Below are 23,763 nucleotides of genomic sequence, written 5' to 3' on the forward strand. Positions count from 1 at the left end.
ACCAAAACGACAGGACCGGAGCTGATAAAAATGTTGATATGGATGTTATTTTTTTTCTGACTGCGATTTCAAAACCATGCACCAGAATTCACTTCTTTCAACTCAGTAATGCATTTTGGATGTGTACCTAGAGTTTGAAGCAGAAAAACAGGAACTTTTAGAATTTTAATTTTTTGACCAAAACGACAGGACCGGAGCTGATAAAAATGTTGATATGGATGTTATTTTTTTTCTGACTGCGATTTCAAAACCATGCACCAGAATCAACTTCTTTCAACTCAGTAATGCATTTTGGATGTGTACCTAGAGTTTAAAGCAGAAAAACAGGAACTTTTAGAATTTTCATTTTTTTGACCAAAACGACAGGACCGGAGCTGATGAAAATGTTGATATGGATGTTATTTTTTTTCTGACTGCGATTTCAAAACCATGCACCAAAATTCACTTCTTTCAACTCAGTAATGCATTTTGGATGTGTACCTAGAGTTTAAAGCAGAAAAACAGGAACTTTTAGAATTTTCATTTGTTGACCAAAACGACAGGACCGGAGCTGATAAAAATGTCTATATGGATGTTATTTTTTTTCTGACTGCGATTTCAAAACCATGCACCAGAATTCACTTCTTTAAACTCAGTAATGCATTTTGGATGTGTACCTAGAGTTTAAAGCAGAAAAACAGGAACTTTTAGAATTTTCATTTGTTGACCAAAACGACAGGACCGGAGCTGATAAAAATGTTGATATAGATGTTATTTTTTTTCTGACTGCGATTTCAAAACCATGCACCAGAATTCACTTCTTTCAACTCAGTAATGCATTTTGGATGTGTACCTAGAGTTTAAAGCAGAAAAACAGGAACTTTTAGAATTTTCATTTTTTGACCAAAACGACAGGACCGGAGCTGATAAAAATGTTGATATGGATGTTATTTTTTTTCAGACTGCGATTTCAAAACCATGCACCAGAATTCACTTCTTTCAACTCAGTAATGCATTTTGGATGTGTACCTAGAGTTTAAAGCAGAAAAACAGGAACTTTTAGAATTTTCATTTTTTGACCAAAACGACAGGTCCGGAGCTGATAAAAATGTTGATATTGATGTAATTTTTTTTCTGACTGCGGTTTCAAAACCATGCACCAAAATCAACTTCTTTCAACTCAGTAATGCATTTTGGATGTGTACCTAGAGTTTAAAGCAGAAAAACAGGAACTTTTAGAATTTTCATTTTTTGACCAAAACGACAGGTCCGGAGCTGATAAAAATGTTGATATTGATGTAATTTTTTTTATGACTGCGGTTTCAAAACTATGCACCAGAATCAACTTCTTTCAACTCAGTAATGCATTTTGGATGTGTACCTAGAGTTTAAAGCAGAAAAACAGGAACTTTTAGAATTTTCATTTTTTGACCAAAACGACAGGACCGGAGCTGATAAAAATGTTGATATGGATGTTATTTTTTTTCTGACTGTGATTTCAAAACCCTGCACCAGAATTCACTTCTTTCAACTCAGTAATGCATTTTGGATGTGTACCTAGAGTTTAAAGCAGAAAAACAGGAACTTTTAGAATTTTCATTTTTTGACCAAAACGACAGGACCGGAGCTGATTAAAATGTTGATATGATTGTTATTTTTTTTCTGACTGCGATTTCAAAACCATGCACCAGAATTCACTTCTTTCAACTCAGTAATTTGTGTACCTAGAGTTTAAAGCAGAAAAACAGGAACTTTTAGAATTTTCATTTTTTGACCAAAACGACAGGACCGGAGCTGATAAAAATGTTGATATGGATGTTATTTATTTTCTGACTGCGATTTCAAAACCATGCACCAGAATTCACTTCTTTAAACTCAGTAATGCATTTTGGATGTGTACCTAGAGTTTAAAGCAGAAAAACAGGAACTTTTAGAATTTTCATTTTTTGACCAAAACGACAGGACCGGAGCTGATAAAAATGTTGATATGGATGTTATTTTTTTTCTGACTGCGATTTCAAAACCATGCACCAGAATTCACTTCTTTCAACTCAGTAATGCATTTTGGATGTGTACCTAGAGTTTAAAGCAGAAAAACAGGAACTTTTAGAATTTTCATTTTTTGACCAAAACGACAGGACCGGACCTGATAAAAATGTTGATATGGATGTTATTTTTTTTTCTGACTGCGATTTCAAAACCATGCACCAGAATCAACTTCTTTCAACTCAGTAATGCATTTTGGATGTGTACCTAGAGTTTAAAGCAGAAAAACAGGAACTTTTAGAATTTTCATTTTTTGACCAAAACGACAGGACCGGAGCTGATAAAAATGTTGATATGGATGTTATTTTTTTTCTGACTGCGATTTGAAAACCATGCACCAGAATTCACTTTTTTAAACTCAGTAATGCATTTTGGATGTGTACCTAGAGTTTAAAGCAGAAAAACAGGAACTTTTAGAATTTTCATTTTTTGACCAAAACGACAGAACCGGAGCTGATAAAAATGTTGATATGGATGTTATTTTTTTTCTGACTGCGATTTGAAAACCATGCACCAGAATTTACTTTTTTAAACTCAGTAATGCATTTTGGATGTGTACCTAGAGTTTAAAGCAGAAAAACAGGAACTTTTAGAATTTTCATTTTTTGACCAAAACGACAGGACCGGAGCTGATAAAAATGTTGATATGGATGTTATTTTTTTTCTGACTGCGATTTCAAAACCATGCACCAGAATTAACTTCTTTCAACTCAGTAATGCATTTTGGATGTGTACCTAGAGTTTAAAGCAGAAAAACAGGAACTTTTAGAATTTTCATTTGTTGACCAAAACGACAGGACCGGACCTGATAAAAATGTTGATATGGATGTTATTTTTTTTCTGACTGCGATTTCAAAACCATGCACCAGAATTCACTTCTTTCAACTCAGTAATGCATTTTGGATGTGTACCTAGAGTTTAAAGCAGAAAAACAGGAACTTTTAGAATTTTCATTTTTTGACCAAAACGACAGGACCGGAGCTGATGAAAATGTTGATATGGATGTTATTTTTTTTCTGACTGCGATTTCAAAACCATGCACCAGAATTCACTTCTTTCAACTCAGTAATGCATTTTGGATGTGTACCTAGAGTTTAAAGCAGAAAAACAGGAACTTTTAGAATTTTCATTTTTTGACCAAAACGACAGGACCGGAGCTGATAAAAATGTTGATATGGATGTTATTTTTTTTCTGACTGCGATTTCAAAACCATGCACCAGAATTCACTTCTTTCAACTCAGTAATGCATTTTGGATGTGTACCTAGAGTTTAAAGCAGAAAAACAGGAACTTTTAGAATTTTCATTTGTTGACCAAAACGACAGGACCGGAGCTGATAAAAATGTCTATATGGATGTTATTTTTTTTCTGACTGCGATTTCAAAACCATGCACCAGAATTCACTTCTTTAAACTCAGTAATGCATTTTGGATGTGTACCTAGAGTTTAAAGCAGAAAAACAGTAACTTTTAGAATTTTCATTTGTTGACCAAAACGACAGGACCGGAGCTGATAAAAATGTTGATATGGATGTTATTTTTTTTCTGACTGCGATTTCAAAACCATGCACCAGAATTCACTTCTTTCAACTCAGTAATGCATTTTGGATGTGTACCTAGAGTTTAAAGCAGAAAAACAGGAACTTTTAGAATTTTCATTTTTTGACCAAAACGACAGGACCGGAGCTGATAAAAATGTTGATATGGATGTTATTTTTTTTCTGACTGCGATTTCAAAACCATGCACCAGAATTCACTTTTTTAAACTCAGTAATGCATTTTGGATGTGTACCTAGAGTTTAAAGCAGAAAAACAGGAACTTTTAGAATTTTCATTTTTTGACCAAAACGACAGGACCGGAGCTGATAAAAATGTTGATATGGATGTTATTTTTTTTCTGACTGCGATTTCAAAACCATGCACCAGAGTTAACTTCTTTCAACTCAGTAATGCATTTTGGATGTGTACCTAGAGTTTAAAGCAGAAAAACAGGAACTTTTAGAATTTTCATTTGTTGACCAAAACGACAGGACCGGACCTGATAAAAATGTTGATATGGATGTTATTTTTTTTCTGACTGCGATTTCAAAACCATGCACCAGAATTCACTTCTTTCAACTCAGTAATGCATTTTGGATGTGTACCTAGAGTTTAAAGCAGAAAAACAGGAACTTTTAGAATTTTCATTTTTTGACCAAAACGACAGGACCGGAGCTGATAAAAATGTTGATATGGATGTTATTTTTTTTCTGACTGCGATTTCAAAACCATGCACCAGAATTCACTTTTTTAAACTCAGTAATGCATTTTGGATGTGTACCTAGAGTTTAAAGCAGAAAAACAGGAACTTTTAGAATTTTCATTTTTTGACCAAAACGACAGGACCGGAGCTGATAAAAATGTTGATATGGATGTTATTTTTTTTCTGACTGCGATTTCAAAACCATGCACCAGAGTTAACTTCTTTCAACTCAGTAATGCATTTTGGATGTGTACCTAGAGTTTAAAGCAGAAAAACAGGAACTTTTAGAATTTTCATTTGTTGACCAAAACGACAGGACCGGACCTGATAAAAATGTTGATATGGATGTTATTTTTTTTCTGACTGCGATTTCAAAACCATGCACCAGAATTCAGTTCTTTCAACTCAGTAATGCATTTTGGATGTGTACCTAGAGTTTAAAGCAGAAAAACAGGAACTTTTAGAATTTTCATTTTTTGACCAAAACGACAGGACCGGAGATGATGAAAATGTTGATATGGATGTTATTTTTTTCTGACTGCGATTTCAAAACCATGCACCAGAATTCACTTCTTTCAACTCAGTAATGCATTTTGGATGTGTACCTAGAGTTTAAAGCAGAAAAACAGGAACTTTTAGAATTTTCATTTTTTGACCAAAACGACAGGACCGGAGCTGATAAAAATGTTGATATGGATGTTATTTTTTTTCTGACTGCGATTTCAAAACCATGCACCAGAATTCACTTCTTTAAACTCAGTAATGCATTTTGGATGTGTACCTAGAGTTTAAAGCAGAAAAACAGGAACTTTTAGAATTTTCATTTTTTGACCAAAACGACAGGACCGGAGCTGATAAAAATGTTGATATGGATGTTATTTTTTTTCTGACTGCGATTTCAAAACCATGCACCAGAATCAACTTCTTTCAACTCAGTAATGCATTTTGGATGTGTACCTAGAGTTTAAAGCAGAAAAACAGGAACTTTTAGAATTTTAATTTGTTGACCAAAACGACAGGACCGGAGCTGATAAAAATGTTGATATGGATGTTATTTTTTTTCTGACTGCGATTTAAAAACCATGCACCAGAATTCACTTCTTTCAACTCAGTAATGCATTTTGGATGTGTACCTAGAGTTTAAAGCAGAAAAACAGGAACTTTTAGAATTTTCATTTTTTTGACCAAAACGACAGGACCGGAGCTGATAAAAATGTTGATATGGATGTTATTTTTTTTCTGACTGCGATTTCAAAACCATGCACCAGAATTCACTTCTTTAAACTCAGTAATGCATTTTGGATGTGTACCTAGAGTTTAAAGCAGAAAAACAGGAACTTTTAGAATTTTCATTTTTTGACCAAAACGACAGGACCGGAGCTGATAAAAATGTTGATATGGATGTTATTTTTTTTCTGACTGCGATTTCAAAACCATGCACCAGAATTCACTTCTTTCAACTCAGTAATGCATTCTGGATGTGTACCTAGAGTTTGAAGCAGAAAAACAGGAACTTTTAGAATTTTCATTTGTTGACCAAAACGACAGGACCGGACCTGATAAAAATGTTGATATGGATGTTATTTTTTTTCTGACTGCGATTTCAAAACCATGCACGAGAATTCACTTCTTTCAACTCAGTAATGCATTTTGGATGTGTACCTAGAGTTTAAAGCAGAAAAACAGGAACTTTTAGAATTTTCATTTTTTGACCAAAACGACAAGACCGGAGCTGATAAAAATGTTGATATGGATGTTATTTTTTTTCTGACTGCGAATTCAAAACCATGCACCAGAATTCACTTCTTTAAACTCAGTAATGCATTTTGGATGTGTACCTAGAGTTTAAAGCAGAAAAACAGGAACTTTTAGAATTTTCATTTTTTGACCAAAACGACAGGACCGGAGCTGATAAAAATGTTGATATGGATGTTATTTTTTTTCTGACTGCGATTTTAAAACCATGCACCAGAATCAACTTCTTTCAACTCAGTAATGCATTTTGGATGTTTACCTAGAGTTTAAAGCAGAAAAACAGGAACTTTTAGAATTTTCATTTTTTGACCAAAACGACAGGACCGGAGCTGATGAAAATGTTGATATGGATGTTATTTTTTTTCTGACTGCGATTTCAAAACCATGCACCAGAATTTACTTCTTTCAACTCAGTAATGCATTTTGGATGTGTACCTAGAGTTTAAAAGAAGAAAAACAGGAACTTTTAGAATTTTCATTTTTTGACCAAAACGACAGGACCGGAGCTGATAAAAATGTTGATATGGATGTTATTTTTTTTTCTGACTGCGATTTCAAAACCATGCACCAGAATTCACTTCTTTAAACTCAGTAATGCATTTTGGATGTGTACCTAGAGTTTAAAGCAGAAAAACAGGAACTTTTAGAATTTTCATTTTTTGACCAAAACGACAGGACCGGAGCTGATAAAAATGTTGATATGGATGTTATTTTTTTTCTGACTGCGATTTCAAAACCATGCACCAGAATTCACTTCTTTCAACTCAGTAATGCATTTTGGATGTGTACCTAGAGTTTAAAGCAGAAAAACAGGAACTTTTAGAATTTTCATTTTTTGACCAAAACGACAGGACCGGAGCTGATAAAAATGTTGATATGGATGTTTTTTTTTTCTGACTGCGATTTGAAAACCATGCACCAGAATTCACTTTTTTAAACTCAGTAATGCATTTTGGATGTGTACCTAGAGTTTAAAGCAGAAAAACAGGAACTTTTAGAATTTTCATTTTTTGACCAAAACGACAGGACCGGAGCTGATAAAAATGTTGATATGGATGTTATTTTTTTTCTGACTGCGATTTCAAAACCATGCACCAGAATTAACTTCTTTCAACTCAGTAATGCATTTTGGATGTGTACCTAGAGTTTAAAGCAGAAAAACAGGAACTTTTAGAATTTTAATTTGTTGACCAAAACGACAGGACCGGAGCTGATAAAAATGTTGATATGGATGTTATTTTTTTTCTGACTGCGATTTAAAAACCATGCACCAGAATTCACTTCTTTCAACTCAGTAATGCATTTTGGATGTGTACCTAGAGTTTAAAGCAGAAAAACAGGAACTTTTAGAATTTTCATTTTTTTGACCAAAACGACAGGACCGGAGCTGATAAAAATGTTGATATGGATGTTATTTTTTTTCTGACTGCGATTTCAAAACCATGCACCAGAATTCACTTCTTTAAACTCAGTAATGCATTTTGGATGTGTACCTAGAGTTTAAAGCAGAAAAACAGGAACTTTTAGAATTTTCATTTTTTGACCAAAACGACAGGACCGGAGCTGATAAAAATGTTGATATGGATGTTATTTTTTTTCTGACTGCGATTTCAAAACCATGCACCAGAATTCTCTTCTTTCAACTCAGTAATGCATTCTGGATGTGTACCTAGAGTTTAAAGCAGAAAAACAGGAACTTTTAGAATTTTCATTTTTTGACCAAAACGACAGGACCGGAGCTGATAAAAATGTTGATATGGATGTTATTTTTTTTCTGACTGCGATTTCAAAACCATGCACCAGAATTCACTTCTTTCAACTCAGAAATGCATTTTGGATGTGTACCTAGAGTTTAAAGCAGAAAAACAGGAACTTTTAGAATTTTCATTTTTTGACCAAAACGACAGGTCCGGAGCTGATAAAAATGTTGATATTGATGTAATTTTTTTTCTGACTGCGGTTTCAAAACCATGCACCAGAATCAACTTCTTTCAACTCAGTAATGCATTTTGGATGTGTACCTAGAGTTTAAAGCAGAAAAACAGGAACTTTTAGAATTTTCATTTTTTGACCAAAACGACAGGACCTGAGCTGATAAAAATGTTGATATGGATGTTTTTTTTTTTCTGACTGCGATTTCAAAACCATGCACCAGAATCAACTTCTTTCAACTCAGTAATGCATTTTGGATGTGTACCTAGAGTTTAAAGCAGAAAAACAGGAACTTTTAGAATTTTCATTTTTTGACCAAAACGACAGGACCGGAGCTGATAAAAATGTTGATATGGATGTTATTTTTTTTCTGACTGCGATTTCAAAACCATGCACCAGAATTCACTTCTTTCAACTCAGTAATGCATTTTGGATGTGTACCTAGAGTTTAAAGCAGAAAAACAGGAACTTTTAGAATTTTCATTTTTTGACCAAAACGACAGGACCGGAGCTGATAAAAAATGTTGATATGGATGTTATTTTTTTTCTGACTGCGATTTCAAAACCATGCACCAGAATTCACTTCTTTAAACTCAGTAATGCATTTTGGATGTGTACCTAGAGTTTAAAGCAGAAAAACAGGAACTTTTAGAATTTTCATTTTTTGACCAAAACGACAGGACCGGAGCTGATAAAAATGTTGATATGGATGTTATTTTTTTTCTGACTGCGATTTCAAAACCATGCACCAGAATTCACTTCTTTAAACTCAGTAATGCATTTTGGATGTGTACCTAGAGTTTAAAGCAGAAAACAGGAACTTTTAGAATTTTCATTTTTTGACCAAAACGACAGGACCGGAGCTGATAAAAATGTTGATATGGATGTTATTTTTTTTCTGACTGCGATTTCAAAACCATGCACCAGAATTCACTTCTTTCAACTCAGTAATGCATTTTGGATGTGTACCTAGAGTTTAAAGCAGAAAAACAGGAACTTTTAGAATTTTCATTTTTTGACCAAAACGACAGGACCGGAGCTGATAAAAAATGTTGATATGGATGTTATTTTTTTTCTGACTGCGATTTCAAAACCATGCACCAGAATTCACTTCTTTAAACTCAGTAATGCATTTTGGATGTGTACCTAGAGTTTAAAGCAGAAAAACAGGAACTTTTAGAATTTTCATTTTTTGACCAAAACGACAGGACCGGAGCTGATAAAAATGTTGATATGGATGTTATTTTTTTTCTGACTGCGATTTCAAAACCATGCACCAGAATTCACTTCTTTAAACTCAGTAATGCATTTTGGATGTGTACCTAGAGTTTAAAGCAGAAAACAGGAACTTTTAGAATTTTCATTTTTTGACCAAAACGACAGGACCGGAGCTGATAAAAATGTTGATATGGATGTTATTTTTTTTCTGACTGCGATTTCAAAACCATGCACCAGAATTCACTTCTTTCAACTCAGTAATGCATTTTGGATGTGTACCTAGAGTTTGAAGCAGAAAAACAGGAACTTTTAGAATTTTAATTTTTTGACCAAAACGACAGGACCGGAGCTGATAAAAATGTTGATATGGATGTTATTTTTTTTCTGACTGCGATTTCAAAACCATGCACCAGAATCAACTTCTTTCAACTCAGTAATGCATTTTGGATGTGTACCTAGAGTTTAAAGCAGAAAAACAGGAACTTTTAGAATTTTCATTTTTTTGACCAAAACGACAGGACCGGAGCTGATGAAAATGTTGATATGGATGTTATTTTTTTTCTGACTGCGATTTCAAAACCATGCACCAAAATTCACTTCTTTCAACTCAGTAATGCATTTTGGATGTGTACCTAGAGTTTAAAGCAGAAAAACAGGAACTTTTAGAATTTTCATTTGTTGACCAAAACGACAGGACCGGAGCTGATAAAAATGTCTATATGGATGTTATTTTTTTTCTGACTGCGATTTCAAAACCATGCACCAGAATTCACTTCTTTAAACTCAGTAATGCATTTTGGATGTGTACCTAGAGTTTAAAGCAGAAAAACAGGAACTTTTAGAATTTTCATTTGTTGACCAAAACGACAGGACCGGAGCTGATAAAAATGTTGATATAGATGTTATTTTTTTTCTGACTGCGATTTCAAAACCATGCACCAGAATTCACTTCTTTCAACTCAGTAATGCATTTTGGATGTGTACCTAGAGTTTAAAGCAGAAAAACAGGAACTTTTAGAATTTTCATTTTTTGACCAAAACGACAGGACCGGAGCTGATAAAAATGTTGATATGGATGTTATTTTTTTTCAGACTGCGATTTCAAAACCATGCACCAGAATTCACTTCTTTCAACTCAGTAATGCATTTTGGATGTGTACCTAGAGTTTAAAGCAGAAAAACAGGAACTTTTAGAATTTTCATTTTTTGACCAAAACGACAGGTCCGGAGCTGATAAAAATGTTGATATTGATGTAATTTTTTTTCTGACTGCGGTTTCAAAACCATGCACCAAAATCAACTTCTTTCAACTCAGTAATGCATTTTGGATGTGTACCTAGAGTTTAAAGCAGAAAAACAGGAACTTTTAGAATTTTCATTTTTTGACCAAAACGACAGGTCCGGAGCTGATAAAAATGTTGATATTGATGTAATTTTTTTTATGACTGCGGTTTCAAAACTATGCACCAGAATCAACTTCTTTCAACTCAGTAATGCATTTTGGATGTGTACCTAGAGTTTAAAGCAGAAAAACAGGAACTTTTAGAATTTTCATTTTTTGACCAAAACGACAGGACCGGAGCTGATAAAAATGTTGATATGGATGTTATTTTTTTTCTGACTGTGATTTCAAAACCCTGCACCAGAATTCACTTCTTTCAACTCAGTAATGCATTTTGGATGTGTACCTAGAGTTTAAAGCAGAAAAACAGGAACTTTTAGAATTTTCATTTTTTGACCAAAACGACAGGACCGGAGCTGATTAAAATGTTGATATGATTGTTATTTTTTTTCTGACTGCGATTTCAAAACCATGCACCAGAATTCACTTCTTTCAACTCAGTAATTTGTGTACCTAGAGTTTAAAGCAGAAAAACAGGAACTTTTAGAATTTTCATTTTTTGACCAAAACGACAGGACCGGAGCTGATAAAAATGTTGATATGGATGTTATTTATTTTCTGACTGCGATTTCAAAACCATGCACCAGAATTCACTTCTTTAAACTCAGTAATGCATTTTGGATGTGTACCTAGAGTTTAAAGCAGAAAAACAGGAACTTTTAGAATTTTCATTTTTTGACCAAAACGACAGGACCGGAGCTGATAAAAATGTTGATATGGATGTTATTTTTTTTCTGACTGCGATTTCAAAACCATGCACCAGAATTCACTTCTTTCAACTCAGTAATGCATTTTGGATGTGTACCTAGAGTTTAAAGCAGAAAAACAGGAACTTTTAGAATTTTCATTTTTTGACCAAAACGACAGGACCGGACCTGATAAAAATGTTGATATGGATGTTATTTTTTTTTCTGACTGCGATTTCAAAACCATGCACCAGAATCAACTTCTTTCAACTCAGTAATGCATTTTGGATGTGTACCTAGAGTTTAAAGCAGAAAAACAGGAACTTTTAGAATTTTCATTTTTTGACCAAAACGACAGGACCGGAGCTGATAAAAATGTTGATATGGATGTTATTTTTTTTCTGACTGCGATTTGAAAACCATGCACCAGAATTCACTTTTTTAAACTCAGTAATGCATTTTGGATGTGTACCTAGAGTTTAAAGCAGAAAAACAGGAACTTTTAGAATTTTCATTTTTTGACCAAAACGACAGAACCGGAGCTGATAAAAATGTTGATATGGATGTTATTTTTTTTCTGACTGCGATTTGAAAACCATGCACCAGAATTTACTTTTTTAAACTCAGTAATGCATTTTGGATGTGTACCTAGAGTTTAAAGCAGAAAAACAGGAACTTTTAGAATTTTCATTTTTTGACCAAAACGACAGGACCGGAGCTGATAAAAATGTTGATATGGATGTTATTTTTTTTCTGACTGCGATTTCAAAACCATGCACCAGAATTAACTTCTTTCAACTCAGTAATGCATTTTGGATGTGTACCTAGAGTTTAAAGCAGAAAAACAGGAACTTTTAGAATTTTCATTTGTTGACCAAAACGACAGGACCGGACCTGATAAAAATGTTGATATGGATGTTATTTTTTTTCTGACTGCGATTTCAAAACCATGCACCAGAATTCACTTCTTTCAACTCAGTAATGCATTTTGGATGTGTACCTAGAGTTTAAAGCAGAAAAACAGGAACTTTTAGAATTTTCATTTTTTGACCAAAACGACAGGACCGGAGCTGATGAAAATGTTGATATGGATGTTATTTTTTTTCTGACTGCGATTTCAAAACCATGCACCAGAATTCACTTCTTTCAACTCAGTAATGCATTTTGGATGTGTACCTAGAGTTTAAAGCAGAAAAACAGGAACTTTTAGAATTTTCATTTTTTGACCAAAACGACAGGACCGGAGCTGATAAAAATGTTGATATGGATGTTATTTTTTTTCTGACTGCGATTTCAAAACCATGCACCAGAATTCACTTCTTTCAACTCAGTAATGCATTTTGGATGTGTACCTAGAGTTTAAAGCAGAAAAACAGGAACTTTTAGAATTTTCATTTGTTGACCAAAACGACAGGACCGGAGCTGATAAAAATGTCTATATGGATGTTATTTTTTTTCTGACTGCGATTTCAAAACCATGCACCAGAATTCACTTCTTTAAACTCAGTAATGCATTTTGGATGTGTACCTAGAGTTTAAAGCAGAAAAACAGTAACTTTTAGAATTTTCATTTGTTGACCAAAACGACAGGACCGGAGCTGATAAAAATGTTGATATGGATGTTATTTTTTTTCTGACTGCGATTTCAAAACCATGCACCAGAATTCACTTCTTTCAACTCAGTAATGCATTTTGGATGTATACCTAGAGTTTAAAGCAGAAAAACAGGAACTTTTAGAATTTTCATTTTTTGACCAAAACGACAGGACCGGAGCTGATAAAAATGTTGATATGGATGTTATTTTTTTTCTGACTGCGATTTCAAAACCATGCACCAGAATTCACTTTTTTAAACTCAGTAATGCATTTTGGATGTGTACCTAGAGTTTAAAGCAGAAAAACAGGAACTTTTAGAATTTTCATTTTTTGACCAAAACGACAGGACCGGAGCTGATAAAAATGTTGATATGGATGTTATTTTTTTTCTGACTGCGATTTCAAAACCATGCACCAGAGTTAACTTCTTTCAACTCAGTAATGCATTTTGGATGTGTACCTAGAGTTTAAAGCAGAAAAACAGGAACTTTTAGAATTTTCATTTGTTGACCAAAACGACAGGACCGGACCTGATAAAAATGTTGATATGGATGTTATTTTTTTTCTGACTGCGATTTCAAAACCATGCACCAGAATTCACTTCTTTCAACTCAGTAATGCATTTTGGATGTGTACCTAGAGTTTAAAGCAGAAAAACAGGAACTTTTAGAATTTTCATTTTTTGACCAAAACGACAGGACCGGAGCTGATAAAAATGTTGATATGGATGTTATTTTTTTTCTGACTGCGATTTCAAAACCATGCACCAGAATTCACTTTTTTAAACTCAGTAATGCATTTTGGATGTGTACCTAGAGTTTAAAGCAGAAAAACAGGAACTTTTAGAATTTTCATTTTTTGACCAAAACGACAGGACCGGAGCTGATAAAAATGTTGATATGGATGTTATTTTTTTTCTGACTGCGATTTCAAAACCATGCACCAGAGTTAACTTCTTTCAACTCAGTAATGCATTTTGGATGTGTACCTAGAGTTTAAAGCAGAAAAACAGGAACTTTTAGAATTTTCATTTGTTGACCAAAACGACAGGACCGGACCTGATAAAAATGTTGATATGGATGTTATTTTTTTTCTGACTGCGATTTCAAAACCATGCACCAGAATTCAGTTCTTTCAACTCAGTAATGCATTTTGGATGTGTACCTAGAGTTTAAAGCAGAAAAACAGGAACTTTTAGAATTTTCATTTTTTGACCAAAACGACAGGACCGGAGATGATGAAAATGTTGATATGGATGTTATTTTTTTCTGACTGCGATTTCAAAACCATGCACCAGAATTCACTTCTTTCAACTCAGTAATGCATTTTGGATGTGTACCTAGAGTTTAAAGCAGAAAAACAGGAACTTTTAGAATTTTCATTTTTTGACCAAAACGACAGGACCGGAGCTGATAAAAATGTTGATATGGATGTTATTTTTTTTCTGACTGCGATTTCAAAACCATGCACCAGAATTCACTTCTTTAAACTCAGTAATGCATTTTGGATGTGTACCTAGAGTTTAAAGCAGAAAAACAGGAACTTTTAGAATTTTCATTTTTTGACCAAAACGACAGGACCGGAGCTGATAAAAATGTTGATATGGATGTTATTTTTTTTCTGACTGCGATTTCAAAACCATGCACCAGAATCAACTTCTTTCAACTCAGTAATGCATTTTGGATGTGTACCTAGAGTTTAAAGCAGAAAAACAGGAACTTTTAGAATTTTAATTTGTTGACCAAAACGACAGGACCGGAGCTGATAAAAATGTTGATATGGATGTTATTTTTTTTCTGACTGCGATTTCAAAACCATGCACCAGAATTCACTTCTTTAAACTCAGTAATGCATTTTGGATGTGTACCTAGAGTTTAAAGCAGAAAAACAGGAACTTTTAGAATTTTCATTTTTTGACCAAAACGACAGGACCGGAGCTGATAAAAATGTTGATATGGATGTTATTTTTTTTCTGACTGCGATTTCAAAACCATGCACCAGAATTCACTTCTTTCAACTCAGTAATGCATTCTGGATGTGTACCTAGAGTTTGAAGCAGAAAAACAGGAACTTTTAGAATTTTCATTTGTTGACCAAAACGACAGGACCGGACCTGATAAAAATGTTGATATGGATGTTATTTTTTTTCTGACTGCGATTTCAAAACCATGCACGAGAATTCACTTCTTTCAACTCAGTAATGCATTTTGGATGTGTACCTAGAGTTTAAAGCAGAAAAACAGGAACTTTTAGAATTTTCATTTTTTGACCAAAACGACAAGACCGGAGCTGATAAAAATGTTGATATGGATGTTATTTTTTTTCTGACTGCGAATTCAAAACCATGCACCAGAATTCACTTCTTTAAACTCAGTAATGCATTTTGGATGTGTACCTAGAGTTTAAAGCAGAAAAACAGGAACTTTTAGAATTTTCATTTTTTGACCAAAACGACAGGACCGGAGCTGATAAAAATGTTGATATGGATGTTATTTTTTTTCTGACTGCGATTTTAAAACCATGCACCAGAATCAACTTCTTTCAACTCAGTAATGCATTTTGGATGTTTACCTAGAGTTTAAAGCAGAAAAACAGGAACTTTTAGAATTTTCATTTTTTGACCAAAACGACAGGACCGGAGCTGATGAAAATGTTGATATGGATGTTATTTTTTTTCTGACTGCGATTTCAAAACCATGCACCAGAATTTACTTCTTTCAACTCAGTAATGCATTTTGGATGTGTACCTAGAGTTTAAAAGAAGAAAAACAGGAACTTTTAGAATTTTCATTTTTTGACCAAAACGACAGGACCGGAGCTGATAAAAATGTTGATATGGATGTTATTTTTTTTTCTGACTGCGATTTCAAAACCATGCACCAGAATTCACTTCTTTAAACTCAGTAATGCATTTTGGATGTGTACCTAGAGTTTAAAGCAGAAAAACAGGAACTTTTAGAATTTTCATTTTTTGACCAAAACGACAGGACCGGAGCTGATAAAAATGTTGATATGGATGTTATTTTTTTTCTGACTGCGATTTCAAAACCATGCACCAGAATTCACTTCTTTCAACTCAGTAATGCATTTTGGATGTGTACCTAGAGTTTAAAGCAGAAAAACAGGAACTTTTAGAATTTTCATTTTTTGACCAAAACGACAGGACCGGAGCTGATAAAAATGTTGATATGGATGTTATTTTTTTTCTGACTGCGATTTCAAAACCATGCACCAGAATTCACTTCTTTCAACTCAGTAATGCATTTTGGATGTGTACCTAGAGTTTAAAGCAGAAAAACAGGAACTTTTAGAATTTTCATTTTTTGACCAAAACGACAGGACCGGAGCTGATAAAAATGTTGATATGGATGTTTTTTTTTTCTGACTGCGATTTGAAAACCATGCACCAGAATTCACTTTTTTAAACTCAGTAATGCATTTTGGATGTGTACCTAGAGTTTAAAGCAGAAAAACAGGAACTTTTAGAATTTTCATTTTTTGACCAAAACGACAGGACCGGAGCTGATAAAAATGTTGATATGGATGTTATTTTTTTTCTGACTGCGATTTCAAAACCATGCACCAGAATTAACTTCTTTCAACTCAGTAATGCATTTTGGATGTGTACCTAGAGTTTAAAGCAGAAAAACAGGAACTTTTAGAATTTTAATTTGTTGACCAAAACGACAGGACCGGAGCTGATAAAAATGTTGATATGGATGTTATTTTTTTTCTGACTGCGATTTAAAAACCATGCACCAGAATTCACTTCTTTCAACTCAGTAATGCATTTTGGATGTGTACCTAGAGTTTAAAGCAGAAAAACAGGAACTTTTAGAATTTTCATTTTTTTGACCAAAACGACAGGACCGGAGCTGATAAAAATGTTGATATGGATGTTATTTTTTTTCTGACTGCGATTTCAAAACCATGCACCAGAATTCACTTCTTTAAACTCAGTAATGCATTTTGGATGTGTACCTAGAGTTTAAAGCAGAAAAACAGGAACTTTTAGAATTTTCATTTTTTGACCAAAACGACAGGACCGGAGCTGATAAAAATGTTGATATGGATGTTATTTTTTTTCTGACTGCGATTTCAAAACCATGCACCAGAATTCTCTTCTTTCAACTCAGTAATGCATTCTGGATGTGTACCTAGAGTTTGAAGCAGAAAAACAGGAACTTTTAGAATTTTCATTTGTTGACCAAAACGACAGGACCGGACCTGATAAAAATGTTGATATGGATGTTATTTTTTTTCTGACTGCGATTTCAAAACCATGCACGAGAATTCACTTCTTTCAACTCAGTAATGCATTTTGGATGTGTACCTAGAGTTTAAAGCAGAAAAACAGGAACTTTTAGAATTTTCATTTTTTGACCAAAACGACAGGACCGGAGCTGATAAAAATGTTGATATGGATGTTATTTTTTTTCTGACTGCGAATTCAAAACCATGCACCAGAATTCACTTCTTTAAACTCAGTAATGCATTTTGGATGTGTACCTAGAGTTTAAAGCAGAAAAACAGGAACTTTTAGAATTTTCATTTTTTGACCAAAACGACAGGACCGGAGCTGATAAAAATGTTGATATGGATGTTATTTTTTTTCTGACTGCGATTTCAAAACCATGCACCAGAATCAACTTCTTTCAACTCAGTAATGCATTTTGGATGTTTACCTAGAGTTTAAAGCAGAAAAACAGGAACTTTTAGAATTTTCATTTTTTGACCAAAACGACAGGACCGGAGCTGATGAAAATGTTGATATGGATGTTATTTTTTTTCTGACTGCGATTTGAAAACCATGCACCAGAATTTACTTCTTTCAACTCAGTAATGCATTTTGGATGTGTACCTAGAGTTTAAAAGAAGAAAAACAGGAACTTTTAGAATTTTCATTTTTTGACCAAAACGACAGGACCGGAGCTGATAAAAATGTTGATATGGATGTTATTTTTTTTTCTGACTGCGATTTCAAAACCATGCACCAGAATTCACTTCTTTAAACTCAGTAATGCATTTTGGATGTGTACCTAGAGTTTAAAGCAGAAAAACAGGAACTTTTAGAATTTTCATTTGTTGACCAAAACGACAGGACCGGAGCTGATAAAAATGTCTATATGGATGTTATTTTTTTTCTGACTGCGATTTCAAAACCATGCACCAGAATTCACTTCTTTAAACTCAGTAATGCATTTTGGATGTGTACCTAGAGTTTAAAGCAGAAAAACAGGAACTTTTAGAATTTTCATTTTTTGACCAAAACGACAGGACCGGACCTGATAAAAATGTTGATATGGATGTTATTTTTTTTCTGACTGCGATTTCAAAACCATGCACCAGAATTCACTTCTTTCAACTCAGTAATGCATTTTGGATGTGTACCTAGAGTTTAAAGCAGAAAAACAGGAACTTTTAGAATTTTCATTTTTTGACCAAAACGACAGGACCGGAGCTGATAAAAATGGTGATATGGATGTTATTTTTTTTCTGACTGCGATTTCAAAACCATGCACCAGAATTCACTTCTTTCAACTCAGTAATGCATTTTGGATGTGTACCTAGAGTTTAAAGCAGAAAAACAGGAACTTTTAGAATTTTCATTTTTTGACCAAAACGACAGGACCGGAGCTGATAAAAATGTTGATATGGATGTTTTTTTTTTCTGACTGCGATTTGAAAACCATGCACCAGAATTCACTTTTTTAAACTCAGTAATGCATTTTGGATGTGTACCTAGAGTTTAAAGCAGAAAAACAGGAACTTTTAGAATTTTCATTTTTTGACCAAAACGACAGGACCGGAGCTGATAAAAATGTTGATATGGATGTTATTTTTTTTCTGACTGCGATTTCAAAACCATGCACCAGAATTAACTTCTTTCAACTCAGTAATGCATTTTGGATGTGTACCTAGAGTTTAAAGCAGAAAAACAGGAACTTTTAGAATTTTCATTTGTTGACCAAAACGACAGGACCGGACCTGATAAAAATGTTGATATGGATGTTATTTTTTTTCTGACTGCGATTTCAAAACCATGCACCAGAATTCACTTCTTTCAACTCAGTAATGCATTTTGGATGTGTACCTAGAGTTTAAAGCAGAAAAACAGGAACTTTTAGAATTTTCATTTTTTGACCAAAACGACAGGACCGGAGCTGATGAAAATGTTGATATGGATGTTATTTTTTTTCTGACTGCGATTTCAAAACCATGCACCAGAATTCACTTCTTTCAACTCAGTAATGCATTTTGGATGTGTACCTAGAGTTTAAAGCAGAAAAACAGGAACTTTTAGAATTTTCATTTTTTGACCAAAACGACAGGACCGGAGCTGATAAAAATGTTGATATGGATGTTATTTTTTTTCTGACTGCGATTTCAAAACCATGCACCAGAATTTACTTCTTTCAACTCAGTAATGCATTTTGGATGTGTACCTAGAGTTTAAAAGAAGAAAAACAGGAACTTTTAGAATTTTCATTTTTTGACCAAAACGACAGGACCGGAGCTGATAAAAATGTTGATATGGATGTTATTTTTTTTTCTGACTGCGATTTCAAAACCATGCACCAGAATTCACTTCTTTAAACTCAGTAATGCATTTTGGATGTGTACCTAGAGTTTAAAGCAGAAAAACAGGAACTTTTAGAATTTTCATTTTTTGACCAAAACGACAGGACCGGAGCTGATAAAAATGTTGATATGGATGTTATTTTTTTTCTGACTGCGATTTCAAAACCATGCACCAGAATTCACTTCTTTCAACTCAGTAATGCATTTTGGATGTGTACCTAGAGTTTAAAGCAGAAAAACAGGAACTTTTAGAATTTTCATTTTTTGACCAAAACGACAGGACCGGAGCTGATAAAAATGTTGATATGGATGTTTTTTTTTCTGACTGCGATTTGAAAACCATGCACCAGAATTCACTTTTTTAAACTCAGTAATGCATTTTGGATGTGTACCTAGAGTTTAAAGCAGAAAAACAGGAACTTTTAGAATTTTCATTTTTTGACCAAAACGACAGGACCGGAGCTGATAAAAATGTTGATATGGATGTTATTTTTTTTCTGACTGCGATTTCAAAACCATGCACCAGAATTAACTTCTTTCAACTCAGTAATGCATTTTGGATGTGTACCTAGAGTTTAAAGCAGAAAAACAGGAACTTTTAGAATTTTCATTTGTTGACCAAAACGACAGGACCGGACCTGATAAAAATGTTGATATGGATGTTATTTTTTTTCTGACTGCGATTTCAAAACCATGCACCAGAATTCACTTCTTTCAACTCAGTAATGCATTTTGGATGTGTACCTAGAGTTTAAAGCAGAAAAACAGGAACTTTTAGAATTTTCATTTTTTGACCAAAACGACAGGACCGGAGCTGATGAAAATGTTGATATGGATGTTATTTTTTTTCTGACTGCGATTTCAAAACCATGCACCAGAATTCACTTCTTTCAACTCAGTAATGCATTTTGGATGTTTACCTAGAGTTTAAAGCAGAAAAACAGGAACTTTTAGAATTTTCATTTTTTGACCAAAACGACAGGACCGGAGCTGATAAAAATGTTGATATGGATGTTATTTTTTTTCTGACTGCGATTTCAAAACCATGCACCAGAATTCACTTCTTTAAACTCAGTAATGCATTTTGGATGTGTACCTAGAGTTTAAAGCAGAAAAACAGGAACTTTTAGAATTTTCATTTTTTGACCAAAACGACAGGACCGGAGCTGATAAAAATGTTGATATGGATGTTATTTTTTTTCTGACTGCGATTTCAAAACCATGCACCAGAATCAACTTCTTTCAACTCAGTAATGCATTTTGGATGTGTACCTAGAGTTTAAAGCAGAAAAACAGGAACTTTTAGAATTTTAATTTGTTGACCAAAACGACAGGACCGGAGCTGATAAAAATGTTGATATGGATGTTATTTTTTTTCTGACTGCGATTTAAAAACCATGCACCAGAATTCACTTCTTTCAACTCAGTAATGCATTTTGGATGTGTACCTAGAGTTTAAAGCAGAAAAACAGGAACTTTTAGAATTTTCATTTTTTTGACCAAAACGACAGGACCGGAGCTGATAAAAATGTTGATATGGATGTTATTTTTTTTCTGACTGCGATTTCAAAACCATGCACCAGAATTCACTTCTTTAAACTCAGTAATGCATTTTGGATGTGTACCTAGAGTTTAAAGCAGAAAAACAGGAACTTTTAGAATTTTCATTTTTTGACCAAAACGACAGGACCGGAGCTGATAAAAATGTTGATATGGATGGTATTTTTTTTCTGACTGCGATTTCAAAACCATGCACCAGAATTCACTTCTTTCAACTCAGTAATGCATTCTGGATGTGTACCTAGAGTTTGAAGCAGAAAAACAGGAACTTTTAGAATTTTCATTTGTTGACCAAAACGACAGGACCGGACCTGATAAAAATGTTGATATGGATGTTATTTTTTTTCTGACTGCGATTTCAAAACCATGCACGAGAATTCACTTCTTTCAACTCAGTAATGCATTTTGGATGTGTACCTAGAGTTTAAAGCAGAAAAACAGGAACTTTTAGAATTTTCATTTTTTGACCAAAACGACAAGACCGGAGCTGATAAAAATGTTGATATGGATGTTATTTTTTTTCTGACTGCGAATTCAAAACCATGCACCAGAATTCACTTCTTTAAACTCAGTAATGCATTTTGGATGTGTACCTAGAGTTTAAAGCAGAAAAACAGGAACTTTTAGAATTTTCATTTTTTGACCAAAACGACAGGACCGGAGCTGATAAAAATGTTGATATGGATGTTATTTTTTTTCTGACTGCGATTTCAAAACCATGCACCAGAATCAACTTCTTTCAACTCAGTAATGCATTTTGGATGTTTACCTAGAGTTTAAAGCAGAAAAACAGGAACTTTTAGAATTTTCATTTTTTGACCAAAACGACAGGACCGGAGCTGATGAAAATGTTGATATGGATGTTATTTTTTTTCTGACTGCGATTTCAAAACCATGCACCAGAATTTACTTCTTTCAACTCAGTAATGCATTTTGGATGTGTACCTAGAGTTTAAAAGAAGAAAAACAGGAACTTTTAGAATTTTCATTTTTTGACCAAAATGACAGGACCGGAGCTGATAAAAATGTTGATATGGATGTTATTTTTTTTTCTGACTGCGATTTCAAAACCATGCACCAGAATTCACTTCTTTCAACTCAGTAATGCATTTTGGATGTGTACCTAGAGTTTAAAGCAGAAAAACAGGAACTTTTAGAATTTTCATTTTTTGACCAAAACGACAGGACCGGAGCTGATAAAAATGTTGATATGGATGTTATTTTTTTTCTGACTGCAATTTCAAAACCATGCACCAGAATTCACTTCTTTCAACTCAGTAATGCATTTTGGATGTGTACCTAGAGTTTAAAGCAGAAAAACAGGAACTTTTAGAATTTTCATTTTTTGACCAAAACGACAGGACCGGAGCTGATAAAAATGTTGATATGGATGTTATTTTTTTTCTGACTGCGATTTCAAAACCATGCACCAGAATTCACTTCTTTCAACTCAGTAATGCATTTTGGATGTGTACCTAGAGTTTAAAGCAGAAAAACAGGAACTTTTAGAATTTTCATTTTTTGACCAAAACGACAGGACCGGAGCTGATAAAAATGTTGATATGGATGTTTTTTTTTTCTGACTGCGATTTGAAAACCATGCACCAGAATTCACTTTTTTAAACTCAGTAATGCATTTTGGATGTGTACCTAGAGTTTAAAGCAGAAAAACAGGAACTTTTAGAATTTTCATTTTTTGACCAAAACGACAGGACCGGAGCTGATAAAAATGTTGATATGGATGTTATTTTTTTTCTGACTGCGATTTCAAAACCATGCACCAGAATTAACTTCTTTCAACTCAGTAATGCATTTTGGATGTGTACCTAGAGTTTAAAGCAGAAAAACAGGAACTTTTAGAATTTTAATTTGTTGACCAAAACGACAGGACCGGAGCTGATAAAAATGTTGATATGGATGTTATTTTTTTTCTGACTGCGATTTAAAAACCATGCACCAGAATTCACTTCTTTCAACTCAGTAATGCATTTTGGATGTGTACCTAGAGTTTAAAGCAGAAAAACAGGAACTTTTAGAATTTTCATTTTTTTGACCAAAACGACAGGACCGGAGCTGATAAAAATGTTGATATGGATGTTATTTTTTTTCTGACTGCGATTTCAAAACCATGCACCAGAATTCACTTCTTTCAACTCAGTAATGCATTCTGGATGTGTACCTAGAGTTTGAAGCAGAAAAACAGGAACTTTTAGAATTTTCATTTGTTGACCAAAACGACAGGACCGGACCTGATAAAAATGTTGATATGGATGTTATTTTTTTTCTGACTGCGATTTCAAAACCATGCACGAGAATTCACTTCTTTCAACTCAGTAATGCATTTTGGATGTGTACCTAGAGTTTAAAGCAGAAAAACAGGAACTTTTAGAATTTTCATTTTTTGACCAAAACGACAGGACCGGAGCTGATAAAAATGTTGATATGGATGTTATTTTTTTTCTGACTGCGAATTCAAAACCATGCACCAGAATTCACTTCTTTAAACTCAGTAATGCATTTTGGATGTGTACCTAGAGTTTAAAGCAGAAAAACAGGAACTTTTAGAATTTTCATTTTTTGACCAAAACGACAGGACCGGAGCTGATAAAAATGTTGATATGGATGTTATTTTTTTTCTGACTGCGATTTCAAAACCATGCACCAGAATTTACTTCTTTCAACTCAGTAATGCATTTTGGATGTGTACCTAGAGTTTAAAAGAAGAAAAACAGGAACTTTTATAATTTTCATTTTTTGACCAAAACG

This window comes from Crinia signifera, chromosome 11 (genome assembly GCF_055691185.1).
Source record: "Crinia signifera chromosome 11, ASM5569118v1, whole genome shotgun sequence".
Lineage (NCBI taxonomy): Eukaryota > Metazoa > Chordata > Amphibia > Anura > Myobatrachidae > Crinia > Crinia signifera.